This window comes from Trichosurus vulpecula, chromosome 2 (assembly GCF_011100635.1).
Source record: "Trichosurus vulpecula isolate mTriVul1 chromosome 2, mTriVul1.pri, whole genome shotgun sequence".
Taxonomy (NCBI): Eukaryota; Metazoa; Chordata; class Mammalia; order Diprotodontia; family Phalangeridae; genus Trichosurus; species Trichosurus vulpecula.
In genome coordinates this window covers 157,349,410-157,374,208 of record NC_050574.1, presented here as the reverse complement: position 1 = coordinate 157,374,208, position 24,799 = coordinate 157,349,410, and the positions used below count along the sequence as shown (strand labels likewise).

The following is a 24,799-nucleotide window of genomic DNA, read 5'->3' as shown; positions in this document are numbered from 1 at the left end:
CTGCTAAAGTTGACAAGCTCCTCTACAAAGCCAGGGCCTAAAATGCCATTTCATTGTTTTTTATTTGTTTCTTTTAAGGAACTGACCCAAATGGGCAATTTATATTTCACACCCATCTGGAACCCAAGCTTAATTGTATTTCATGTTTTCACTGAGGAACAGAAAATGCCTGCCTGCCACTTTGGGGACCACCTTCGTGTGGCAGTTTGTAAATGTTTCAATAGGTAAGCCTAATGGATGTAAATCAGCATTCTTGCCTCATGCATGCCAATCATAACTCAATTTTGCTCCAACGATCCAGCAAAGGCATTTTTTCTGCATTGATTAAAATATTCTCAATCTGATCTGAAAATGATTCACTTGGGAAACAATCAGGAATGGAAGGGACACCACTTCTTCTATGCAGCCTTCCTGGAACATGGCACTTGGAAATGAATACCATAACTAAGATGCGGTCTGACTGGGGCAGTGTACAACAGGACTATACATTTAGCCGGCAGATTCCATAATAGCGATGCAGGAGTATCATTTTAATGGAGTATGCAGCAGGGAAGAAAAGGAGAGGTACAAAAAGGAAGAAAGAAGTATAGGCTGAGGCAAATAGAACAAAGAATAACTAGCATGTGGAAAAAAAGTCACAGAATTATAGAAATGCTAGAACTAGAAGGAATCTTAGATCATCTAGGCCAACCCCCTCACTTTACAAAAGAGGCAAGTGAAGCCCAAAGAGGGGAAGGGTCCCAAAGCTAGTAGGTGGTCAAGCCAGAAGTTGAACTCAGGTTTCCTGACTCCAAGTTCAGCACTTGTCACAACTTTGCACTTCAAGGAAGACCAAGACAATGGTTAGGAACTTGCAGAAAAACAAGATAAACATCCCATTTAAGGCTATAATCTCCTTTATTCCAAAAATAAATATTTAACCTTTGAGTTGATATATTTCAAATCACATGAAGCACAGAGACGTACAGTCCCTTTGGAAGTGGTGAAGCACATGTATGAAAGAGCCATAGGAACTATGCTCTAGATGACAGGAATGAGTGGAAAGCTGATTCATACAGATTTATGGCACGGCAGATTTCTCCCTTCTCCAAGTGGAGCTACATATACATCGGTTTTAGAAAGAAACACCCTTTTTTTAAGTCTGAAAGGCACATGAAGTGGACCATAAGTTGTATGGCACATTCACTGATAATACATTTCCTATTACATTCCAAGAGAACTGAGAAATTTTAATCAAGCCCAAGGCCAGAGGAGATAGGGAGCTTCAGGCTCAGTAGCATTAAAGTCTCTGAAATTAGAAGCAAATTTTTTTTTCCTTTTTGGCTTTTCTTTCCTGCCTCCTTTCTTCTCTCCTGATCTAGTCCCCTCCAGTCCTGAGATGGGGTGAGGCATGGCTCACTCAGTAGTGGCGGGGCGCGTGGCAACATAGACAAACACCACGATCAGGACCACCACCACAGCCAGCGTAGGCAGCACGACGGTGGTGATCTGCTGCCGGGCCTCCTGCATGGCTTGCTTCCGCTCCTTCTTATCTTTTGAAGTCTCCTTCTTGGGTTTCCCTTTGAGCTGCCTCATCCTTACCAGGAGGACCCTGGGAAAGCTTTCCCAGAACTGGGTGTTAAGAATGGTGTCTTGTTCCTCCTTTTTCGGACTTGCTGCTTTCTAAGTGAAGACCTACAAGCAAGAAAAAAAGACAAGTCTTTTAAGTGAAGTTGCTGGGGAAGCATCTTGCATCCCAGAAGGATATCTATAGCTTATCCCACGTGAACTGCACCTGATGGCAATGTAGTATACTGTATTTAATTAAACTGTATCGTTCACTTTGGCAGAAACTCTTCTTAGAGGACATTTTCTATCATCAGACTCTCCCTGCCTCCTGACCCAGACTCCTTCTATTTAAGATAGAAGAATATATCCTGAAAGACATCGAGATTAATGATGACCCAATCATGATTTCAGAGGGCTTGCAATGAAGTATGCCTCCCTCCTCTCTGGAGAGAGGAGGTGATAAAACAAAAGGGTGGAAGGAGGCCCACGTTGTCAGACATGGCCAATGGGGCAATCTGTTTCACTCAACTGTAGTTCCGTGTTATAAGAAAGGAAGTCAGCAGGAAACGTCGGCAGTGTTAAAAGGAAGACTAATGCAATGGTTATGTTTAAGTATAGCACACGATAAAGAACTACAAGGGACCACAGACATCACCCCGTCCAAACCTTTCATTTATAGTTAAGGAAACATTTGGAGAGGAGGAATAACTTGTCCAAAGTGTCAGAGGCTAGATCTGAGCCCACCTTTTCTAACATAAAATCTAGGGTTCCTACTATACCATGTGGAGAAGAGTAGTTTGGTTAGAACACAATATACAGGGAAGAAAAATGTCCAACAAAGTTGGTAATACAGATTGGGGCTAAGTGGTAAGGGGTTTTAAAAGCTAACCAGGAATCTGTTTGATCCAAAAGGCAATAGGAAGCTACTGGAGTTGACCGAGGAGGGGAATCATATAGTCAGATGTGCGCTTAGGAAAAATTACAGTGGAGGATTGATCAGAGTGGTGAAAGACCAGTTAAGAAGCCATGACAACAAACTACATGAATGGTGATGGCCTGAAATGAAGTGGTATCTATGTGAGGGGAGAAAAAGGGTTGGATGTAAGAGATGTTTGTTGCAGAGGTAAAAATGGCAAGATGTGGCAACTGATTGGATATATGGGATGAAGAAGAGTGTGGAATTGAGGCTAATGCCAAGATTATGAAACTGGGAGACTGGAAGGATGGTGGTGTCCTAGACAAAAAAAAAATTTAAGTTTGGATGAGGGGAAGATTTGAGGGAAAAGATAATGAGTTTACATGGTTACCCCAAAGGACAATCAAACTGCAAATCCTTTGATCCAGGAATACCACTACTAGGTCTGTATCTCAAAGAGACCATAAAAAGGGGGAAAGGGCCTACATGTGCAAAAATATTTATAGCAGCCTTTTTCGTAGTAGCAAAATATTGGAAATTGAGAGGATGCCCATTAATTGGGGAGTGGCTGAATTGTGGTATATGAATATAATGGAATACTATTGTGCAATAAGAAATGATGAACAGGCAGATTTCAGAAAAATCTGTAAAGACTTGTACAAACTGATACAAAAAGAAATGAGCGGAACCAGGAAAACATTGTATACAGTATCAGCAACACTGTGTGATGATCGACTTTGAATGACCCAGCTCTTCTCTGCAACACGATGATCTAAGACAAATACAAAGGACTCATGAAGGAAAATACTATCCACATCCAGTTAAAGAACTGAAGGACTGTGAATGCAGACTGAAGGATATTTTTTTCATTTACTTTATTCTTTTTCATGGTATTTTTCCTTTTGATCTGTTTCTTCTTTCACAGCGGTGACTAATATGGAAATATGTTTTACATGATAGCATATATGTAACTTATATCAAATTGCCTACTATTTTGGAGGAATGGAGGAGGGGAGGGAGAGAGAAAAATTTGCAACTCAAAATCTTGTAAAGATGAATGCTAAAAGTTGTCTTGACATGTAACTGGGAAAAAAATAAAATACTATTAAAAAAAGATAATGAGTTCAATTTTGGACATTTTGAGTTTGATATGTCTCTGGGACATCCAATAATCAAATACTAATGGGGGACTAAAGGTCAGAGGAGAGACTAGGGATGGATATATAGATCCAGGAGACATCCATACTAAAGATGATAGTTAAATCAATGGAATCTGATAATGTGGAGAGAAAAGTGAAAAAGGACTAGAACAGAACTCTAGGGAACACCTCCAGTTGCGGGTAGGATATGGATGATAAATAAAGAAAGATAATTGAGTAGGAGAAGTCAAAAAGGTAGAACCAGGAGAGTCACAAAACACAGAGAAGAGACAGACAGAGTGTCCCAGGGGAGAGGGTGGTCAGCAGTGTCAAATGTACAGAGAGACTGAGAAGAATGAGGACTAAGTTTAAAAAGACCGTTTGATCTAGTAATTAAGAGATCAATGGTAACTTTGGAGAGAACTGTTCCAGTTGAGTTTGAGTAAAGGAAGTAGAAGCAGCAAGTACAGAAAAAATTCTTCATAGAATTTGGCTGGAAAAAGGAGGAGAGAGATAGGACAACAGATTGAAAGATGGTAGTTCTAGTGAACGCTTTTTAAGGATGGAAGAAACAGCCTCAGACATGTTTGAAAGCTGTGGGGGAGGAACCAGTATTGATGAGAAGCTGAAAATGAGAATGAGAGAGAGAGATTGAGAGAGAAAGAGAGAAAGAGAGAGAGAGAGAGAGAGAGAGAGAGAGAGAGAGAGAGACTGACTAAGGATGCAATCTGCTGGACAAGACAGGAGTAGATGGGATTCAGTCCATAAGTACTGGGGTCAGGCTCGGTAAAAACAAAGGCCATCTCTTTGTCAATGACTGGGGGAAAGGAGAGAATGGGAGATCATGTCAATGGGGGTTTGAGTTGAAGAGATTGGAGGAAGATGAAGATTAAGCTGAATGGCAAGGGTAGGGGTCAAAGGAGGGTGGTATAGGAGACTTGAGGAGGGAAGAGAAGGTTTGGAATTAATTTTGTGGGGACTGAGATAGGGAATCAATCTGGGAGGAATAAAAGGACTTCTTGCTGTAGTGAGGGCCGGTTGAGGTCGAATAACATGAATTTATAATGTACTCAAGTCAGCATGCATGACTGTGACTTCTTCCAGTTCCATTCAACAAATAGTGAATTACAGCAGAGGGGGAAGATGACAGGAAAAATCCAGTGTTGAAGTTTGCAAGAAATAAATGACAATAAGACATGAGGGAGAGGGACTCCAGAACAAAGGACAGTGTGGAGTTGAAATGGCTAACAAGTGAGTTACTGGGGATTTCATGGAAGGACTGAAGGCCTTTATAAGTGAAAAGAATAAGTTTAGGACAGGTAAGGCATAGGGAGAGGCAGAATGACAGGAGGTTATGGCCAGATGGGGGAATATCAGAGTTTCTAACTAGGGAAGTAAAGACTTGTGAATAATGGTAAGATCCAGTGGAGTAAAGAAAGTCATGAGACTTAAGGAAACGGAGGAATTGATAGGGTAGGAAATTTTAGGGAAAATCTATGTAAATATTCAAGTCCCTTAGAATTAAAGGTAGAAGTTGTTGAACAGAGAAGAGGGTGAGCCAGTGCTTAGCACAATGCAAGGCATATAGTATGGGATTAATAAATGAATAAACACTCGTTGGCAACTGAACTCCTTGAGAAAGGAAGGACAGTGACCTGGAGATCAACATACGACAGCCTCCATGATATGGACTGGGCAGAAAATTCTGAATCAGTGGACATCAAAAGGAGGGAAAGCTGTGGAGTGATAGAGGTAGAGAAGGGAAAGTGAGGAACAAGGCATACTCCAACTCCCTCTCCAGGTCCAGGGTGTTGGGGGAATGTCAGAAAGTACAGCAAGTTCCAGGAAGGACAACTGGGGATGTAGTGTGGATGATTTCTTCAGTGGGGATGGTCAAGAAGGAGCCAGGTCTCAGTAAGAGTTAGTAGATGGGAGGAACGAAAAGAGAAAGAGATCCAAGATGAAAGGGAATTTATTGTCTATAGAACAGGAATTCCAAAGGGCATGGTGAAAGGGGTGGGCAGGTGGGATGGGACATAGTTTGGGTTAGTGCTGAGGAGGACTGGGATGAGAAATGGGAAGGGGCTGGAACAGGTATCTCCTAAAAGGCTAGTGATTGCTTCTTACAGGGATAGAGAGAGAAACAGGAGGAACCATAGGAGTGTTGCAGAGGATCTGGGTTCACTATACGTGCAAATGCTCTGGTAGCTGGTAGAGGGGGTGGGAGGCGATGCAACCCCTCCTACTACTACCCAATCCCAGACATAGATGAAGTTACTGGCTCTATCTCCCACACCAGTTATATTTATATCCCCTCATTCTAGAACAAAACTATCTCCTGACTTAACTACCTGCTGGAGCTCTTTTCTAGTGATTGTCCAAGGAAACTCTGATAAGGAAACAGAGATCAATACCATCACTCTATCTGGTCCTGCCCACTGCCCATATTTGCACTTAGCTTCTGGAATTCTAACTCTTGATCCTACTGTGATGAACTCTGTGAACTCCTTGGGACACATAGCAAGTAGCCATCTTACTGTCTGAAGCTGTGAGCTAAATGAAAACTCACTGCTAACAACTCCACAGTAGAGAATTTCTTCAGGGACCTCTTACTGAGTTGGCCACTCCTCAGAAGAGGAAAAAAAATTCATTCCAAGAGAATATCCCTTCAGCAAAACAGAGTGTTATGCAAGATATTATATCAGCAAAATGGTGGCCAGGATCCCTTTTCCCCCTTCTTCACCAATTCTGTCCCTGGGCAATGGAGACCATTACCCTGAAAGGGAATGGAAAGTTCATGCTTGAATGTCACACTGAAAAAATCTTGTGGCAATTACTTGGTCCTGGACTCTGTGATTGTGGTTTAAGTTCTTTGTAAAGAGACATTAAACAATATTAATAATGAACATATACCTACTAATATTGCTTATAATTAGTAGTAGTAAGTAATACTATATAAGGATAATAAGTGCTATTTATTTATATAGCACTTGAGAGTTTATAAGTATTTCTGTCCAGACAGCCCTTAGGTAGGAAGTACAGGTACTCCAGAATCAGAGTATTTCAGAGTCTTGGAGCTGGAAGGGACCTCAGAGGCCATCTAGTACAACCTATAACTGAACGAAAGGCCCCCAGTAAGTGGGCTTCATTCAGTCTTTGCTTGAAGACCTCCAGTAATAAGAAAGCCGCTAATTCTTGCAGCATCCCATCTGACTTTTGGATAGCTCTAATTGTTCAAACGTTTTCCCTAGGGGCAGCAAGGTGCAATGCTAGAGCACTGGGCCTAGAGTTACCAAGACCCAAGTTCCCATCTACTCTCAGACACTCAGTAGCTACGATGCTATGTAAGTCAAGTACCTTAACCTATGTTTGCTTTGGTTTCCTTAGCTGTAAAATAGGATAACAGAGATTACATTGCAGGGTTGTGGGGAGGACCAAATGAAACGATATTTGTAAAGAATTTAGCATGGTGCCTGGCACAGAGTAGGTGTTCCTTCCCTCCGCCCTTCCTTCTTTTCCTATCCTCTCTCCCTTTCTTCCTTCTTTTCCTTTCCTCCCTCCTTCCCTTCCATCCTTTCTTTCCTCCCTTCCTCCCTCCATTCTTCCTTTCCTTCCTCTTTTCTCCTTCCCTTCCTTCTTCCTTGTCTTCCTCTTTCCCTTTCTTCTTTCCTCCCTCCCTTCCTTCCACCTTCCCTTCCTTCCTCCCTTTCTTCCTTCTTCCCAGAGATCCCAAATCTGCCACATCTACCCACTACTCCTAAATCTGCCAATGGAGCTACGTAAAATAAATCCTTATACAATCCCTAATCTATTAATGACATTTTTTACGGCTTTTAGCTTTACAAAGCACTTTCCTCACAACAACCCTGTGAAGTAGGGATGTGCAAATATTATTATCCACATGCTTTAAGTGACAAAGAGATTGAGACTCTGAGAGGGTTAGTGACTTTCCTAAGCTAATAAGTGCTGGAGCTCTGTCCTGACTCCAAGCCCAGAGCTTTGGTTTCCCCCCCACCATGCCAGACTGGAAATGGAGACACAGAGAGTTAGCCTGAGAGAATCAAATGAGATAACAGAGGGTGTACCAAAAGTCTTAGGGCAGTTTGAAGTTATTAAAGCCTGTATATGTAAAGAGGTCTGCTAGCCTTAAAGGACTATATCGACATTAGCTGTTATTACTTCTGTTACTGCTCAAGGACTCACACGTAATAGGTGGCAAAGAGGACTCCTGGTTATACACTGCCAGTATTCACTGACTTCAAATGATGTCAGTTCAGCAAAAACCAGCAGTTTCATTCCCAAGGACACAACTCAGGGGTCCCAAACTCCCACCTAAGAATATGGGAACAAGAATGAGCTGTGGGGAATGTGTGTGTGTGTGTTTTCAACAAACAAGCCATTTGCAGCTGGTTTTCTCACAGTGGTTAAAGGCTCATCATCCTCTGGGAAACAGCTCTTGGGTACATTCTCTTATACAATGCATAAGCTACTTTGCAGATACTTCCACACAGACGCTGCCTGCCGGTGTGGGGGAGAGGGGAGAAACAAGATTATTCATCTGAGAGGGGGCTCTAAAATATGATAAACAGTCTGGATATAGGTGGCTATCTTTTCACTTCCTTAGAAGCTGCTGGAACTTTCTCATGCACCTCTATGGGATGTTCAAAGGCACTAGCCATGGTGATGATTAGCTCTTGGACATTTGTACAGTAAATTTAAAAGGGACTGGAGCTTTCAAAAATAAAAGTAACCAGCTGCTCCAGCCCACCTAGGGCTGGTCAGGATTTCAAGGACAAACAAATATGCTTGGAGTCTAAGTGGCAGAACATGTATCAGCTGGTTTCTTCTGAGCACCACAGAGCACAGAGCCTCCCTTTGTGCGTTCTCCCATTCAGGGAGAATGCTCTTCGGATGAGGGAAGGATCCCACCCCGTTTGCCACCCTCCACATCAAGGAAAATCCTCTCAAGCCAAGTGGCCCAGCAACACAAAGGACGCTGGCTCCAGGGTCAGAGGATGTGTGCTCAGGCAAATCCCTGCCCCTTTCTGGCTCAGTTTCCTTATCTGTAATAAAAGGAGGATGTTAGACTAACCCTTTTCAACTCTAAGTTTATGATCCTACGAGCCCTTTCAGCATTTCCACCCTTATCCCTCAAGGGGGCAGTCATGGATACTGAGGCTCTAGGATAAAATACAAACTCCTCAGGCTGGTATTTCCTGCCTTTCATAATCTGGCTCTAAGTGACCATCTCTAGCTGTCCTGATCTGTATCTGGCCACTGGACCCAGATGGCTCCAGAGGAGAAAGTGAGGCTGGTGACCTTGCACAGCCCTCCCTCACTTGAATCCAATTCACTTGCAAGTCACAGCATCACCTTCCCGATGTCATGGTCTTCCTTGAGAGCGAAGGACAAACCACAACAATCTGGCTCCAGTCTATCTTTCCAAGTTTACTGTATATTTTCCCTTTCATGCACTCTATGTCACAGCCCAACTGGCTGCTGTTCCCTATATTTAGTACTCCACCTCCCACCTCCATGCCTTTACACAAAGTACTCCTCATGCCTGGACTGCACTCCCTTCCTAGCTTCCATCTTTTAGAATCCCTAACTTCTTTTATGACCCAGCTCAGGTGCAGCTAGGTGATACAGGGGATAGAGTGCTGAACCTAGATTGAGTCAGGAAGACCCAAGTTGAGATCCAGCCTCAGAAACTTGCTAGCTGTGTGACTCTGGGCAAGTCATTTAATTGGTTTCTGCCTCAGTTTCCCCATATGTAAAATGGGGTGATAATAGCCCCTACCTCTCTGGGTTGTTGTATAGATAAAATATTTGTAAATTACCTGGCAAACCTGGAAATGTTCTACAGACGTTGTTATCATTACTGTTGTCGGCATTCTCATCATCATATCACCACCTCTCCCAGAAGCCTTTCTTCTGATGCTCTGTACCCCCAGTGCTTAGCACTGGAACTGGCTCACAAGAAATACTTAATAAATGCTTGGGGGCTTACTGACGGACCACCCAAATTATCATGAATGTACATAATCAACAAAAATTAATGAGAAGTGTGCAAGGACTGTGCTTGCTAAACGATGGTCACACTCTTACAACAAACAAAACAACCAAATAATACAAAGGAACAATGTGACAAGGGCACTGAAGAGCTCTAGACAAGGCATTCTGGGAGGAGACTCTCAGCTGGGGGTGGGGGTGGGGAGGAATCAAAGACAACTAGTGAGAGATGGCCCCGTGCTGAATGAGCAGGGTAGTGAAGCAGACCTGTCATCCCTGCTAATGGAGGAGGCCTAGTCTAGAGAAGTGTTTGAGTGTGGGAATCTGAGCTGAAATGGGCAAGAGAGGACTGAGTAGTAATCAGGTCTCCAGCAAGAGGGGGCAGGAGGAGACATCTACCACCAGGCTGCCTAAGGATGGGCTCATCACTGCAGGGAAGGGGGCCATCTAAGTGGTCCCTGCATTCCAGCCTGGCCAAGATGGAGGGGAGCCAGTCTCCAAAACAAAAACAATGCTGACTAATTCCTCTGAGTTTATGGATTTATGTATGAATTCCGTTATTTATATTCCTGTTTATTTATCTGAACATTTGTTTTTATGATAGTTACTAAGCTTAGAATAAAAATAAACAGAGAGGCTTCACAGCCCATGCTCTCCCCCATTCTCTGACAATCCTGTCTGACAATAACATCACCTTCTGCTGGCTTTACTTCCCATTTATCTCTCTCTGGACTTTACCTCCTCATCAGCAGCCTTCCCTTTTAAGCTCCCTGAAGACAGGGCCTGTCTTTTGCTTCTTTTTGTATCCCCATCCTTTGGCACAGAGCCTGGTACAACTACCATTGAGTCATTTTTCAGTTGTGTCTGAGTCATCATGACCCCATTTGGGGTTTTCTTGGCAAAGATACTGGTGCGGCTTGACATTTCCTTCTCCAGCTTATTTCAGAGATGAGGAAACTAAGGCAAACAGGGTTAAGTGACTTGCCCAGGATCACACAGCTAGTAAGTATCTGAAGTCAAATTTGAACTCATGAAGATGAGTCTCCCTGACTCCAGGACCTGAGCTCTATCTACTGTGCCACCTAGGCACTTAATAAATGTTTATTGATTGAGTAACTAAAGGTCTCCTTATTGGCCAGTACCGAGCCTTAGTCCACTATTTCATCAGGGGTTCTGGTCATGGTTAACTTCACTTCTGATTCAACTTCCTCCTTCCTCTCCACTCCTCCAGAGAAACCCCACACCTTCTCAGGTACCCCCCTACCAATCCCTTCCCCTTTATGTGTTTTCTTCTCCCATCAGAACAGAAGTTCCTTGAGGGTAGGGGTTGTCTTATTCACTTATATTTGTATACCCAGAGCTTAGCACAGCATCTGGCAGTTAATAAATGCTTGTTGACTGTATCATGTGTAAAGGAGTACTGACCTTCCTTCTGGGCTACAGACACATCTCTAATGGGCTACAGCCCATCTCTACCCAGATACTCCACTGCAATCTCAAGCCCAAAATGTCAAAGACTGAGCTCATTATCTTGTCTCAAAACCCACGCCTCCTCCTGATCTCACTTTTCTTGCCTGATGCCATCATTCACTCAACCTCCCTTGTTCATAAATTTGAAGCTATCTATGACTCTTCTCTCTCCTTTTACCTCTCATATCTGATTAGTTACCAAGTCCTGCCAATTCCTCTCACATCTGTCACCACCTCTATTCTCATCGCCGCTATGTGAGTACAAGCCCTCATTATAACCTGTCTGAAATTTCTGCCTCCTCTCTCTCCTTCCACCAATCTGCCCTTTGTGTCACTATCAGAATAATCTTTCTAATGCAGAGATCAGGTCATCTCATACCTCTGCTATTGCCTGTTAAGGAAAGCTCAAACTTCACTGCCTGGCATTCAGGGCCCTCCACAACCATGCTAACCTGCTTTTCCAGCCTAATCTCAAACTATTCCCCTCCATGTGCTTTACATTCCTCCCCAAACAGAAAATTCCTTGTACCCTGAATACAGAGGCTGGTCTCATGCCTGCCTAGCCTGGGCTCAGGCTGTTCCCAGTGCTAGGCAAGCCTTCTCTCTCTTTGCTTGGAGATTTCCTGCCCATCCTTTGGAGCCCAGCTCAAAGACTGCAAAGCCTTCCTAGCTAGGTCCATGCTTCTCTCACTTGGACATCACATATCATACTTCATTTTGCAACTCTTGTAACTTCCATAAAGGCAGGGGCTGCACCTTATTTCTGAACTTCACATCTACCACTTCCCTAACACAGTAGTCTATACAGCAGATACTTAATAAAGTTGGAAAACGTATTTGTTAAACACATGTTAGATGAAACAAAAGCAAAGACATGGTACGTGTTAAATGTCCCATCAATTTGGTGGTAGATTTCTCATAAGAAGTCAGGTATGGGTGTGTGTAGGACCGAGAAGATACCAGATGCTTTGCATCCTGAGTGGATACAGGAAAGCCACAAACATATGGCCTCGCTGTGGTCATTTGGACATGATGACTACATCTATAAACTGTCTTGGCTACCGGCTTCCCTTTCTTCTGCTATCTCTTTGCCAGATGCTGGAATGATGTACTTATTCACATTCCCCACCATCATAGACAGAGCATATACTATTAGTCAACAGGACAGTACCCTAAGTTTTTTAAATGTCCCTTGGTGGTAAAAGAGAGCCTTCCATTCAATGGAAAACAGACCTGACTCCAAATATAACTGAATCTTTGACATACTAAGGCTCAAAGTTTCTAGTTACATAGAGTATCTAATGAAAGTCACCTGTTAGTGTGACATTTTTTTTTTTTGGTCTAGAGACTCTAGGCTTCTGATTCCATTGGTTAAAGAGAAGTCCTACTGAGGAAACTCCCTCTCCCAATACAAACTGGCAAGTGCATTCTAACTCATAGTCTTTTTAAAGGGTTGCCTGGTGGCAATAAAAAAGCTTAGTGATTTGACCAGTATATGCCACAGGAGTCTTCCTACTTCAGAGGTCTGCTCTCAATCCATAAGGCCTTGCTGGACACTGTGGCATGACTTAGGCAAGGTCATTTAGCAGACTTATTAGGCCCAAGGACCAACCAGTCAATTACCCATACAAGAAATCTGAGTTTAGCATATCACCATCATCATGAACAAATCTTTCCCTCCAAAGTAACAGGAAAGTCAAGGCAAAAGTCAAGTTCTTTCCTTGATCAAGCAATTACCCATTCTAAGAATTTTCTCCACAAGGAAGGTTGCCTGAGGCATGGTCCTCGTCAGAGATGGTAGGATAGGATCCTCCACTCAGAACATGTATGCAGCAAAGACTGCTGTAATATGCCTTTGAAGGAGTACGCGCATTGACCCTCTCTCCCAACATGAGATGTTAACTATGTCCATAAGAAAATTTCAATATGGGACTGTTAACTAACGTAGACTCCACTAAAAGTAAAAAGTCCTAACAATTTCATCCTGAGTCCTAACGAATTATGTACACAGGACCACCTACAAGGTCACTATCCCCTGGAGTAATATCCACAGTGCGGTTTTAGTACTGACCATCCGATAAAGAAGGAATCCAGTTTTAATCTTGTGTTGGGGATAGCAATGATTATATCTCTAATATACAATAAACGTTAAAAAGCAAACGGACAACAACAAAACAAGCACGAATGGCTTCTTCAAGGAGCCCTTCCCTTGGAACAGAAGTGAAGAAATTCTGGTCTCTAACTCCATACCTACTCTTCTCCAATATACCATACCTACCTCTACTGGAAAAAAAGAAAAAACCCCAAACAAGATCTAAAGGAAAACACCATTCAACAAAGTCTTTCAGATAATTTTTTTAAGAGGTTGGCTAAGAAGATGCCTGAAAAACCTCTATCTTTTAAAAGTCAGGAGTACTGAGAAACATGTGACAATTAAAAGGCAAAAAAAGAAAGCCCCAAACCCCCCAAACAAATAAAACGTTGCCATCTCCTCTCTTGCTAGTGTCATTATCATAACATTAAACAGGAGAGTGGCTGGAATAGCTCCCTGCACTTGATAATATGTGGATAAGAAAGCTGTCCTAGGTAAGAGGAGACATAAATTCAGCACTGCGGAGCTGTAAACGCTCTGCTCTTTGGTTCATCACATGCGGTTGCTTCATTTTATGTCCATGGTATTTAGCAATAATGGTTCTGCAATTATTTTATTCCAGCTTGCCAAAAGAGGAGGGGAGGATGGTGGGGGAAAGGGATGCCCTGCCAGGGAAATTCGGAAAGATGTGACTCCTAACACTGTTAAACACCTGCTGATGACGTAAGCGCCTTCTGCCATAGGACAGGAACACACAAATAAACAAAGACAGGAGCCACAGGTACAGTCCCTCCCCCACAGCCTGCCAGTGCCTACACACATGCTGAGGTCAGTGAAGCTCTGACAGGGCTAGATGTCTCCTAGAATCTCAGAGCTGGAAAGGCTTTAGAGCTACTCTAACCTCCCTCCCAATCCAGGAATGCCCTTTGCGTACAATACCCTAAAAGGATCACAGGATTTAGAGATAAACGGCCTCTAAGAGCCTACCACTGTTACTGCCTTCTGAGTGTGGAGAAGCAAGGAATGAGGAACAAGGTCTATAGAGGACTTAATTAACTGTACACAGTCCAGGTCTATGTGAGTCCTTCAGTCATATCTCTTTGTGACTCCATGGACCATACTGTCCATAGGGCTTTCTTGTCAAAGATACTGGAGTGCTTTGCCATTTCCTTCTCCAGCAGATTAAGACAAACATGGGTTAAGTGACTTGTCCACAGTCACACAGCTAGTAAGCATCTGAGGCTGGATTTGAACTTAGGTCTTCCTAACTCCAGGTCCAGCACTCTATCCACTGAGCCACTCAGCTGCCTCCTATGTCCTTCTTTACCTGGAGGTAAAGGTCAAACTGCTTTGCATTTAACAGCATCAAACCAACATTTCTTTATTCTATGGCAGCTTAAGAGAAAATCAGCTGATCTGAAGTATTTTAGCAATGATAATAACAATCTATCTCATTGACCCCAAAGACAGGGGGAATAAGAGTAGGTGATAAGCCAAAGAAAGGGAAGAAGTAAGAAAAAAATCTATAATTTCCTGTAAAAGGGCTTTAGGTCTTAGACAATCCTTTGACTCAGCTTTTACTGGCTTCCAGTTAACTGCCATCTCTGTCACCACCAAATGAAGACCAACATTGGCTTCCAGCTGACTGCCATCTCTACCACCACCAAATGAAGACCAACTGCCGCCAACTGATATGCAGATAAGCCCCAAAACCCTGGTTTTACAGCAGAACTCCCTCCCCTACTCCTTCCCCCACCCCCAGCCCTCCCAGCACCACCTTTCCTTCCAGCCTTACCCACAAAGCCATAGTCCATCCCCTTGTGGCAACGTGGCCTGGCAGCTTCCTTTACCATTCCCCTGACTCCCTCCCTCTCCTCAGGCCTCGCTATTCCCTGAAACACAACGATATTGAAATCAGGCCAATTAATAACCCTATAATGGCCTCTAAATGTTGAAGTAATAGGAAGAGTCAATTGATGTGGCAAACTTCACGGCTGTCTTATTTTTAAAAATTGCCATGGCCATCCCAACCTTCAGCAATCACCACCCTGGTAAGTCAGCAGCCATCAACATGGAGGTAAGACATTCCACCAGCAAAAAGATTACAACTCACTGAAGGCTAGGAATAAAGTATTTTTTAATTAAGGTATGTACATTATTTTTTTGGGGACATAATACACAGTTAAGAGGCTACAACAGAGGGTAAACATAAAATTTTTATAGACATCACCCTCATGATGTCATTGGTCCTCTTTGAAAACAAAGGACCAACAACAACAAATTTTATATGCACTGGGAAACCAAAAAAATCATGTGACTGGTTTTATTGTGATACTCCCTTTACTGGGGTGGTCTGGAACTGAACCTACAGTACCTCGGAGGTATGTCTATAGACAGAGTTTATCACAGACTCAAGCAACTCTTCCAATCAGCTAAGAATTCCTAGAGATAGCACACACAGCTTTTCATACTCCCTTTCTATGGGTGAATATCATACTTAAGAGGCTGTGGAGGCAGGAAACCTTATACCCTAGGCCTGGATCTGTCACTCATTAAATGTGAGACCTTAGGAAAATGTTTTAATGACTGAGTTTTCTAACTGCTGGAGTTAATCTTCTCAGTTCCACCTACCTCACAGACCTGGATTGAGTTATCAGATGAGGTCAGAGCAATGTGGGCAGGATTTAGTAAAGTTAAAAGATCTATAAAAACTATGCATTATTACTACTCAGAGACACTTCTCCTCTGTCCAATCCTGCGCATGTTTTCCTCATCTAGATCTGCTATTTCATTTTGTTAAAAAAAAAAAAAAGGCGCAAATGGTTGAACTGTTGCAAAGGAGTCTGACAAAATCAAGTGTTGCATATTTATCACTCTGTTATTGACAGCTGAAGGCAAAGCCAAGGCCAGTGGGCAAAAAAAAAAAAAAAAGAGTTCTCTCAAATATGCTTGTCAGCAAAATTGTTCTTTTAAGGGAAAGAAGAAAACCAACCAGCATAAAAAAAAAATTGTCCCTGGCCTCTGGATACAGGAACTACAGTGAAGCTAGTCTCTTCCTCAAATACCAAACAGCAAGAACAAAAAAAACCAAAAACCAAAAACAAAACCTGACATTTATACAGCACTTTCCATATACCATCTCATTTGAACCTCATAACAGGCCTGTGAGCTAGGTATTACTGATATTATTAAACCCACTTTACAGATAAGGAAACTGAGGGTTGGAGAAGTTAAATATCTTGGCCCATGAAGCTAGGGTAGGACTTGCCCCCCAAGTCTCCCTGATTCCCTTCCACACTGTTCACTATGCTGGCCTGCCTTATAGAGATGAGAAGTTTCTTCTATAACAAAATTTTTTTTCTACAACACAAACTTCATTAACGACCCAGGGATCGCAGGCATCGTTGTTTATGGCATCCCTAAAAAGGAAAATCCATCTCAAAGCTAAATTGCAGTAAGTTAATTACATATTCTGGTTGATGGCAGAAATATTGAGGGAGAGAATGCTTTTATGAGCTGTCAAGTGAGAAGCAGAGGAAGCCCTTCCCTAAACTGGCAGAACCTGGGGATGACATGGAAATGAGTCCTGAAGGTTTATGGCATCTGGTTTTCAGAGAAAGTCAACTACTGCCTTTACTCATCCACCCACCCAGGTTTTCTCTGAGGGGTTTCCTCAAACAAGGGACCTGGAAACAACTCTATGGGCTCAGCCTTATGCCAAGGTAGAACTGTCTGTCTACAACGCATGATTTCAGTAGTGCTGAGAAGGTCCCCAATCTCATCCTCTCCACAATGTCCCTCCCCCAAAATGACACTACACTTTCTGGCATGAAATAACTAAAATTCCATCACTAGGGCTTTGTTATTTAGGCTAAGATTTTGATCTCTGTAAAATACAAATAAACTTAAGAAAAGGTTAACACTTTAAGCTGTCAGGAGTTAATTACCCTCTAGTGTGAATGAGTTCTAGGATCTTCCCTGAATACATCTTTTAAAAGAGGGTGAGATTATTTAAAAAAAGAAAAAACAGATGATGAGAACATGAGGGTACTGGATTCATAGCAACACCACAAAGAGAATCAGGAGTACCAAAGATAACACAATTTCCCCTATGACTTCCCAGGATCATCAAGGTGGAGGGGGATCTAGTAACACAGAGCTCATTAAGATTCCCGTGGGTTCAACTGCCAAATGAGGCAGACCTGATCTAGATAAGTACAGATACTAGTTTGGACACGAACACGATAATAGTAATAATTACTAATACTCATTTATCTAACAAGTTTCTGAGATCGATAGTACAAGAATGATCCTCATTTTACAGAGAAAGAGACTGAGGCTGTGCAGAGTTAAATGAGTTGCCCGGAGATTCTAGAGAATTTGAAGGCAGATCTCAGCACCCTAGTGAGCCTCAGACACCAAGTGCAGTGTTTCCCAAACTTCATGGCACCTGTGGGATGTCTTTGGGGAAATCACGCCAAAGCTGAGTGACACAACAATGGGGAAGCCAGCGAATCATGGACTCAGAGCTTTCTTGTCCACCTCGTTCTATTCCTGTTCTGTTTGTAATACAGCCCAGCTCCCACAGTTCTTTACCTTCCCCTTCCTCCCTCCCTCGTTTTCGGATGATACTCACATGTCATGGCGTCACCTCCCTGATGTCATAGTCCTCTTTGAGAACAAAGGACAACTAGCACCATTTTCAGATAAAGGTTACCCCTGCCATTTGACACTGCATGAAATGCCCAACTGATGAGTCGTCCCTTCCAAAAACCTGTTTAATGCTATGGGTCAAGCTGTAATAGTTATTCAAGCAGGACAGGGATCAGCTAGTGGGTGTTCTGGAATTATAACAGGATTCCAAAGGGGAATAAGCCTGAGGAGATAGTCTCAGCACACCTCCCACCTTAGAAGAAAAGGTATTGAGGAGGAGTGAAGAAAGAATATGCCTCCCCATAAGAAACACCCAGGGAGAAAAGTATCAAATGTCAGAAAGCCATGCCTAGGAACAGAAAGGGTTAAGGCTGAAGAGATTCTGGAATTCACCAATTTTTTTTTAGTTGTGCTGCTGTCAGTGAATTACAGAAATCTGATTGAGGTCAATCTCATGGATTTCTGAGTCGTGATCTAGGGAACCCAAGGTATGAAGGAATCTAACTAGAACCCTCTCCCACATGAAGGCACATACTGAAATAAATTAATCTAATCAGTTCTACTTCATTGGCTTGTCAATTACACTGGTTAAGATGCCCACCAAACTCCAAACTAGTTGCTTTCCAGAGGTAGGAAGGCAACAAGTCTGAAAGATCTTCTCTGGAGTTATTTTCTTTTAAAAACTTTTTTTGGTTAATATTTTCTGTTTTTACATTGCCTTTAATTATTCTATTATTAATAAATTAAATAAATAAATAATTTTATTATTTATTACATTACATTTATTTCCCAATAAAATCCTCTCCCTCAGAGCCATCCTTTATAATAAAGGACAAAAAGAAGAGAGAAAAAGTTCAACAAAATCAGCCAGTGCATTACAAAAAAATCTGGGATTATATACAGTTTTATAATGTTACACATGCCATAAGCCCTCATCTTTGCAAAGGAGCACAGGGAGGTGCATTCTCATGTCTCTTCTTTGGGGGCCAAACATGGTCACTGTCATTTCTAATGGTCTTTGTTCAGTCATTCTGTCCATTAACAATGTTATTATATTCATTCACATGTATATATATACATACACACATACATGTATTCATATACACATATGTATATAAACAAATAGATATGTATACATAAATATTATATATTATACATATATATGGTTTTCCTGTCTCTGCTGTCCTCACTTTCGCATCAGTTCATGTCTTCTCTGTATTCATCATATTCATGGTTTCTTACAGAACAATAATATTCCATTACATTTATGTACCACAGTCTGTTAGTCTAATCCTCAAACAATGGGCATCTACTTTATTTCCGGTTCTTTACTACTACAAAAAAGTCCACCTATCAATATTTTGGTCTATACAGAGATTTTCTTTTTATTAATTTATAAAGACAGGACAGACTTAGAACTGGAATTGGTAGGGAAATCCACTAAAAGGAGTAAATTATGTAATCAAAGGTAATTCTACAGAACCGGGGTGGGGAGTGGGGGCCCTGCAGGGAGAAGAGTTGGTTATCACAGGATCATATAATTGGAGCTAAAGGGACCTTAGATATCCTTCAGAGATATTTCTATTAAATTAGGGTATATGGATGCAATGTTCTTTTCTACTTTAAGGATATTTCTATGTAAAGAATCTATGCTGGACATCTCTAATCTGAGTACCCTTGCCCCTGGAAAACTACAGTGACAAACTTATTTGTACATTTTAAAATTTTATTTATGCCTTTTCTATGTATGAGTCATTTCCAGATCTAGTTATCTCCTCCACCCCCTAATGAAATTGCCCTTGTGATACAGAAAAAGAACTCAGCAAATACAAATTTCTGGCAGAGTATACAGCACTCTGCCCCAAGAGTGTCCCAATTTTCTGCCATAAGGAGAGAAATGAATTTCATATGTGGTCTAGGACCAAGGTTGGTCATTCAAATTTCTAAGAGTTCAATTTCATTTTATCATTTCTTTCATTTCCATTTTTGTGGGCATTGGGTGCATTATTCTCTTGGTTCTGCTTACATTTGCATACCCACACATTTACTTTTTCAATTCTGTACCTTTCATTACCCCACTCTCTATCCCTGAAAAATTTTCTCCGACTCCTTTTTATGCCTATGAAATCCTACCCAGCTTTTAAAGTTCAGCTCAAATGCTACAACATGAAATCTTCTCTCATCTTCCTTGGTTGATTATGATCTTTTCCTCAAGGTCCTCCCATGGCCCTTTCATGCACTTAATACATAAAATTTTTGTACTACTTTATTATGGTTATTTATATATATTTTCCATTCCCTCTACTAGGATCTAATTTCCCGGAAAGAGCTAAACTTTGTCTCTACCCCTGTGTCCTACATACAGCCATTTCATAGAATCATAACATTTAAGAACTGGATCAGGAACCTCGTCAGCAATTCATCTCCTCCAACCAGAGAAACATGATTATTTCTCTCTTGTATTACTCATTTTTGAATCAGGACTAAGGTTTTCCCCCTTTTCTACTTATTCATCCAGAAATCAACAAGTGTGGGAAATCTTTCTTAAAGACTTATCCAAGCTAAAGATCTGATCAAAGACAGTGAAAGAAATTCTAGTTTTAAACTAATGGGTAGATTCCTACTCATTGTGTTTACTCAGACAGGTCTGGCAAAATGTGGATTCTCCCTTTTGTCAGAAAGGTGATATCTGACCAAGACTTGGGGGATCTAAGGTACCCTCAAGACCCTCATTGTTATATAGTTCACCTTTCATTGTAATATTCATTTTCTCATTAATTATTAACCAATCAGAACTGACTGCAACCCTCAGGAATAATCTGCTCTTCCCAGGGCATATAAACTGTGAGCCCACCACAATGAGGTGTCTTTGGCATTTGGGAGTGCCACTGACCTTTTTTATGAATAACATGCTAGCCTAATTAATAAAATTATTAAATTACCCAGAAACTATGTCTCTTGAACTTTTTAAACATCACAAACCCATAGCACCCAAAAGAATCTCCACCTTGATCCTGCTTTAAGAACTCCAATTCAAGAGGATCCACCCTCACCCCAGGCAGTCCATTCTACTTTTGAACAGGGCTAATTATTGGAAAGTCCTTCCCTGACATCAAACCTAAACTATCTCTTGGCAACTTTGAACCACTGTTTCTAGTTCTATCCTCTGGGACCAAAGAGAATAAGTGCAAGTCCTCTTACACAACACCTCCCTCAACCACTTAGAAGATGGCTAGTATATCCCCCCACCCCAGGTAGTCTCTATTTCAGTCTTAACTTCTCCCTAGCCCTTTAACCCTTCTTCACATTGTATGAATTTAATTTTCTACATCACTCTTATATATGCCCTCTTTTGGACAATATTCACTTTACCAATGCTCTTTCCAAAATATGGCACTCAGAAGAGAACAAAACAATCCAGATGTGCTCTGACCAGGGTGGAGGACTGTGCAGCTACTTACTTCCAGAAGTCAGCCCTCTCCAAATTGAGCCCAGGACAATATAGCTTCACTGGCTATCTAATCACACTGCTGACTCATATGGAGGATACAGCCTACTAAAACCCAAGGTCTGTTTTAGTTAGACAAGCTGCTGCCTAACCATGCCTCCCTGATTCTGTACTTGCAAAGCCGATCTCTCTAAACTCAAGCACAAGACTTTACATTTATTTCTATTAAATTTCATCTTATTAGATTTGGCCCAATGTTCTAGCCTGTCCATTTTTCTGTGTCCTGACTGTATCCTGACTGTGTGTTAGCATTCAGTGAATCAGCAACTCAATTTAACTCAAATTCTCTTGACAAATGCCTTTATTAAAACATTATCATTGGGTCCCATAAACCCTACCCTGTGTAAAAGCTTTTAGCTGAGTACATGGTGTTCATCAATTTATCAGGGTAGCACATGAAATCACAGTATACTGACTTTTTGCTTTTCCCCAAAATCATGTGCCCAAAGCAAAAATGATAGTTATCTCTGTTTGTCTCTCTCCTCCCCCTCCCCCAACCACCCCAACCTTCTCCCCCATGTTTTATAGCTATGTGACCTCTGATAGTCCACATTTAGAAAATGTAAATCCTCTAAAAAGAGAGAAGAAAACCCTCCACCTAAGGTGATTTTAAACAACTATGTGAGGCAGATTTACTGGATAGCTTCATGAGCAAAAGTGAAAAGGAGGAACTATTTTCCTATTTGGACACAACAGTGCAGGGAGAATACACCATACCACCTACACCTGAACTCTACCCTTCATTTTCTGCTTCTGTGATTTTTTCAAGCATAATTCCTCTGCTGACCCTCATCTAAAAGCTCTTTTTCTTCACAGGCAAATTCAACAAACATTTATTTAGCACCTACTGTGCACAGAGCCCTTGGAAAGCATTATAGTTCAGTTCTTGGTTAAGACATATTCCTTATCTTCAGGCAGTCTGGAATCTAGTTTCTTCATCAGCAATCAGCTCAGTCCAGTTCAATCCAACAAGCTCACGCTGTGTACAAGCTTGGGAATACAAGGGAAGTATGACTCAAGGAACTCTAATTTAATGGGGGCTTGCGGTGGGGACAGGGGGTACTAATGTGGTATAGATACTGTGCCTCTGTATTATTTCAAGAAGCTTTGCCTGATTCATATGACTGCTATTCTTCACCTTCCTGGTACTTACATAATTAGTACTATGCCAAGTGGCACTTTGTGAGACACACTTGGTCCAAATATAGGTTATACTACCCCACCCCCCTTTTCTGCCTTTTATAAAATCTCAGTATTGCCTCTTACCGTGCTCCTAGTTTTACTCATTTTTTATTATAATTACTCTCTTTGTGACAAATACGAGGGGAACAGGGATGATAAAAATGACTAAAGCATCTTTGAAAGAAATGTAAAATTTTAAAAAAGCCCTTTCACAGTAAACATCTTTTGATATATAGTAATTTTGTGTAATTATTGTTCAGGATAAACTTGTGGGAGGGCTTCCTCTCAAAGAGATCTCATCTTTGATATAAGGCACGTATCAGGATCAACACAGTGTACCTCAAACAGCCTTCCTCAGGTGTGCTCCCTCTGACTAGGCTCTGTGTGACCTGAGGGTGAAGAACCTGTATCATACTGCCCATGGTTATGTTTGTTGACTCAACTTGTACCTCCCCTTGGAGATTACCTCCCATTTACTCTCTCTATCTTATATATACATAGCTGTTTGCATCTTATCTCTGCCCCTGCCCCCAGAATGGGAGCTGCTAGAGGACAAACTTTTTTTCTTTCTTTGCATCCCCAGTACTTAGCCCAGTAACCCGCACACTGTAAGCGCTCAATAAATATTCATTCTAAAGTCAGCACAGCTAGAGGATGCTTCTTGGGATGAGCCCCTAAAACATTCCAGGGACTCCCCTGGGGGGAGACAATAGATTAAGGAACCACTGTAGCCTAATGATACCCTGGGAGATCTACTATGTACAAATACTTTTGTGTACAGACACTCCGGTAAGAAAATTTTAGTTTAAATTTCCTCCAGAGGCTCCCTATCTTAGAGTACAAACTGAGAACAGTGTCTGCTAGGACACCAGGGAGTGGGAGTAAGGAAGACAAATGTTTCAAAACTGTTACTGCCTACCCTTTCCTGGAGAACCTCCAGAACCCGGATAGTATTTCGTGATAAACGGACTTCCACGACTGCTGACACTCATGATCTCATCTATCCAGCGCTGCTTTCATTCACAACTGCTGTAGCCATAATTCCTCCAGGTCTTTTCATTCTTCATAATTCTTGTGCCCATCTTTCTGTAAACTGACCCAGAGGATCCTAGAATAAGGATCACTGGAGCACAGACCAAAGATTCATATAGTCTAACTCTCTCATTCTGCAGATGAGGAAACCGAGGCCCAGTGACCTTAAATGATCTGTCCAAGGCTACATGACAAGGGTTCTAAGTCAAGTCTTATGACTCTAAATCCAGCACTCTTCCTGACTCTCTTCTGCAAGAAAGTATCTATGATATACAAGGCTTGGGTCTTCTGAGAACTCTGCAAGATTTTAGCCTCTTTTCCTTTCTTGGTACTGAACTGCATTTTTCAACATCAGTTTCACCATCTTCCCATGCACTCACCTTCTCATTCGATTCCCCAGGTAACAATGTACACGGACTTTGGAGGATCTTATCATCAAATTCCTCATAAGCAATTTTCTATTTCTCTTTTTTTTATTGTTGTTCAGTCATGTCCAACTCTTCATTTGGGATTTTCCTGGCAAAGATGGATTGGAATGGTTCGCCATTTTCTTCTTCAGCTCATTTTACAGACAAGGAACTGAGGAAATAGGGTTAAGTGACTTGCCCAAGGTCACATAGTTAGTGTCTGAGGCTGGATTTGCACTTATGAAGAGGAGTCTTCCTGAGGCCAAGTCCAGTGCTCTAACCACTGTGCCACCTAGCTGCCCTTTTCTATTTCCTTATCCTCTGCAGTCGATGTAATGACAAAGTTTCAGTTATTTCCCTGCTGGTGTACTGGCTTACACTAGCCATCTGTACAAGAAGCAGAACTAACCCAGCCTGCCTTCCATTTTTTTCTTGCCCCTGGAAGCATGCTAAAACTACCCCCAGTATGTGTGTTTCCCTCTTCAAGGGGAACCTGTGAGCTCTCTTTCCTTTTGGCTATGACTTCTTATGCCTTCTGCTTTCATTAGTGCCAAATACATTACTAGGGATATGGTTTCATTCCTCCATTAGTGTGCCATGTTGCAAGACAAAGACAGCACATGAAGAAGGCCAACGATTAATGTTTGCAGTTTCTAAGAACTATGTGATTTTCTTGGCACTCTTGACTACCTTTTTCATCCATGTGTCACCAATACTATGGAAGCTGCACAAGACGGAGGCTCACTTTGCATTTTCATCTGGCCACAATATTCCTTACTTAGCTGCTGGTGATGAGCCTTTGAATTCAACTACGCTGATCCTATCATGGTATAATCAATC

The 24,799-nt window shown here is 41.8% G+C and overlaps 1 long non-coding RNA gene across 1 annotated transcript in view; it reads right to left on the bottom strand.

The window, feature by feature from the left end:
- Positions 1-875: 875 nt before the first annotated feature.
- LOC118835282 overlaps positions 876-24,799 on the bottom strand; it is an 80,764-nt gene continuing 56,840 nt past the window's right edge. The window contains exon 3 of the long non-coding RNA XR_005009495.1: positions 876-1,674. This is a non-coding gene — a long non-coding RNA (uncharacterized LOC118835282). The remainder of the gene's footprint in view (positions 1,675-24,799) is intronic.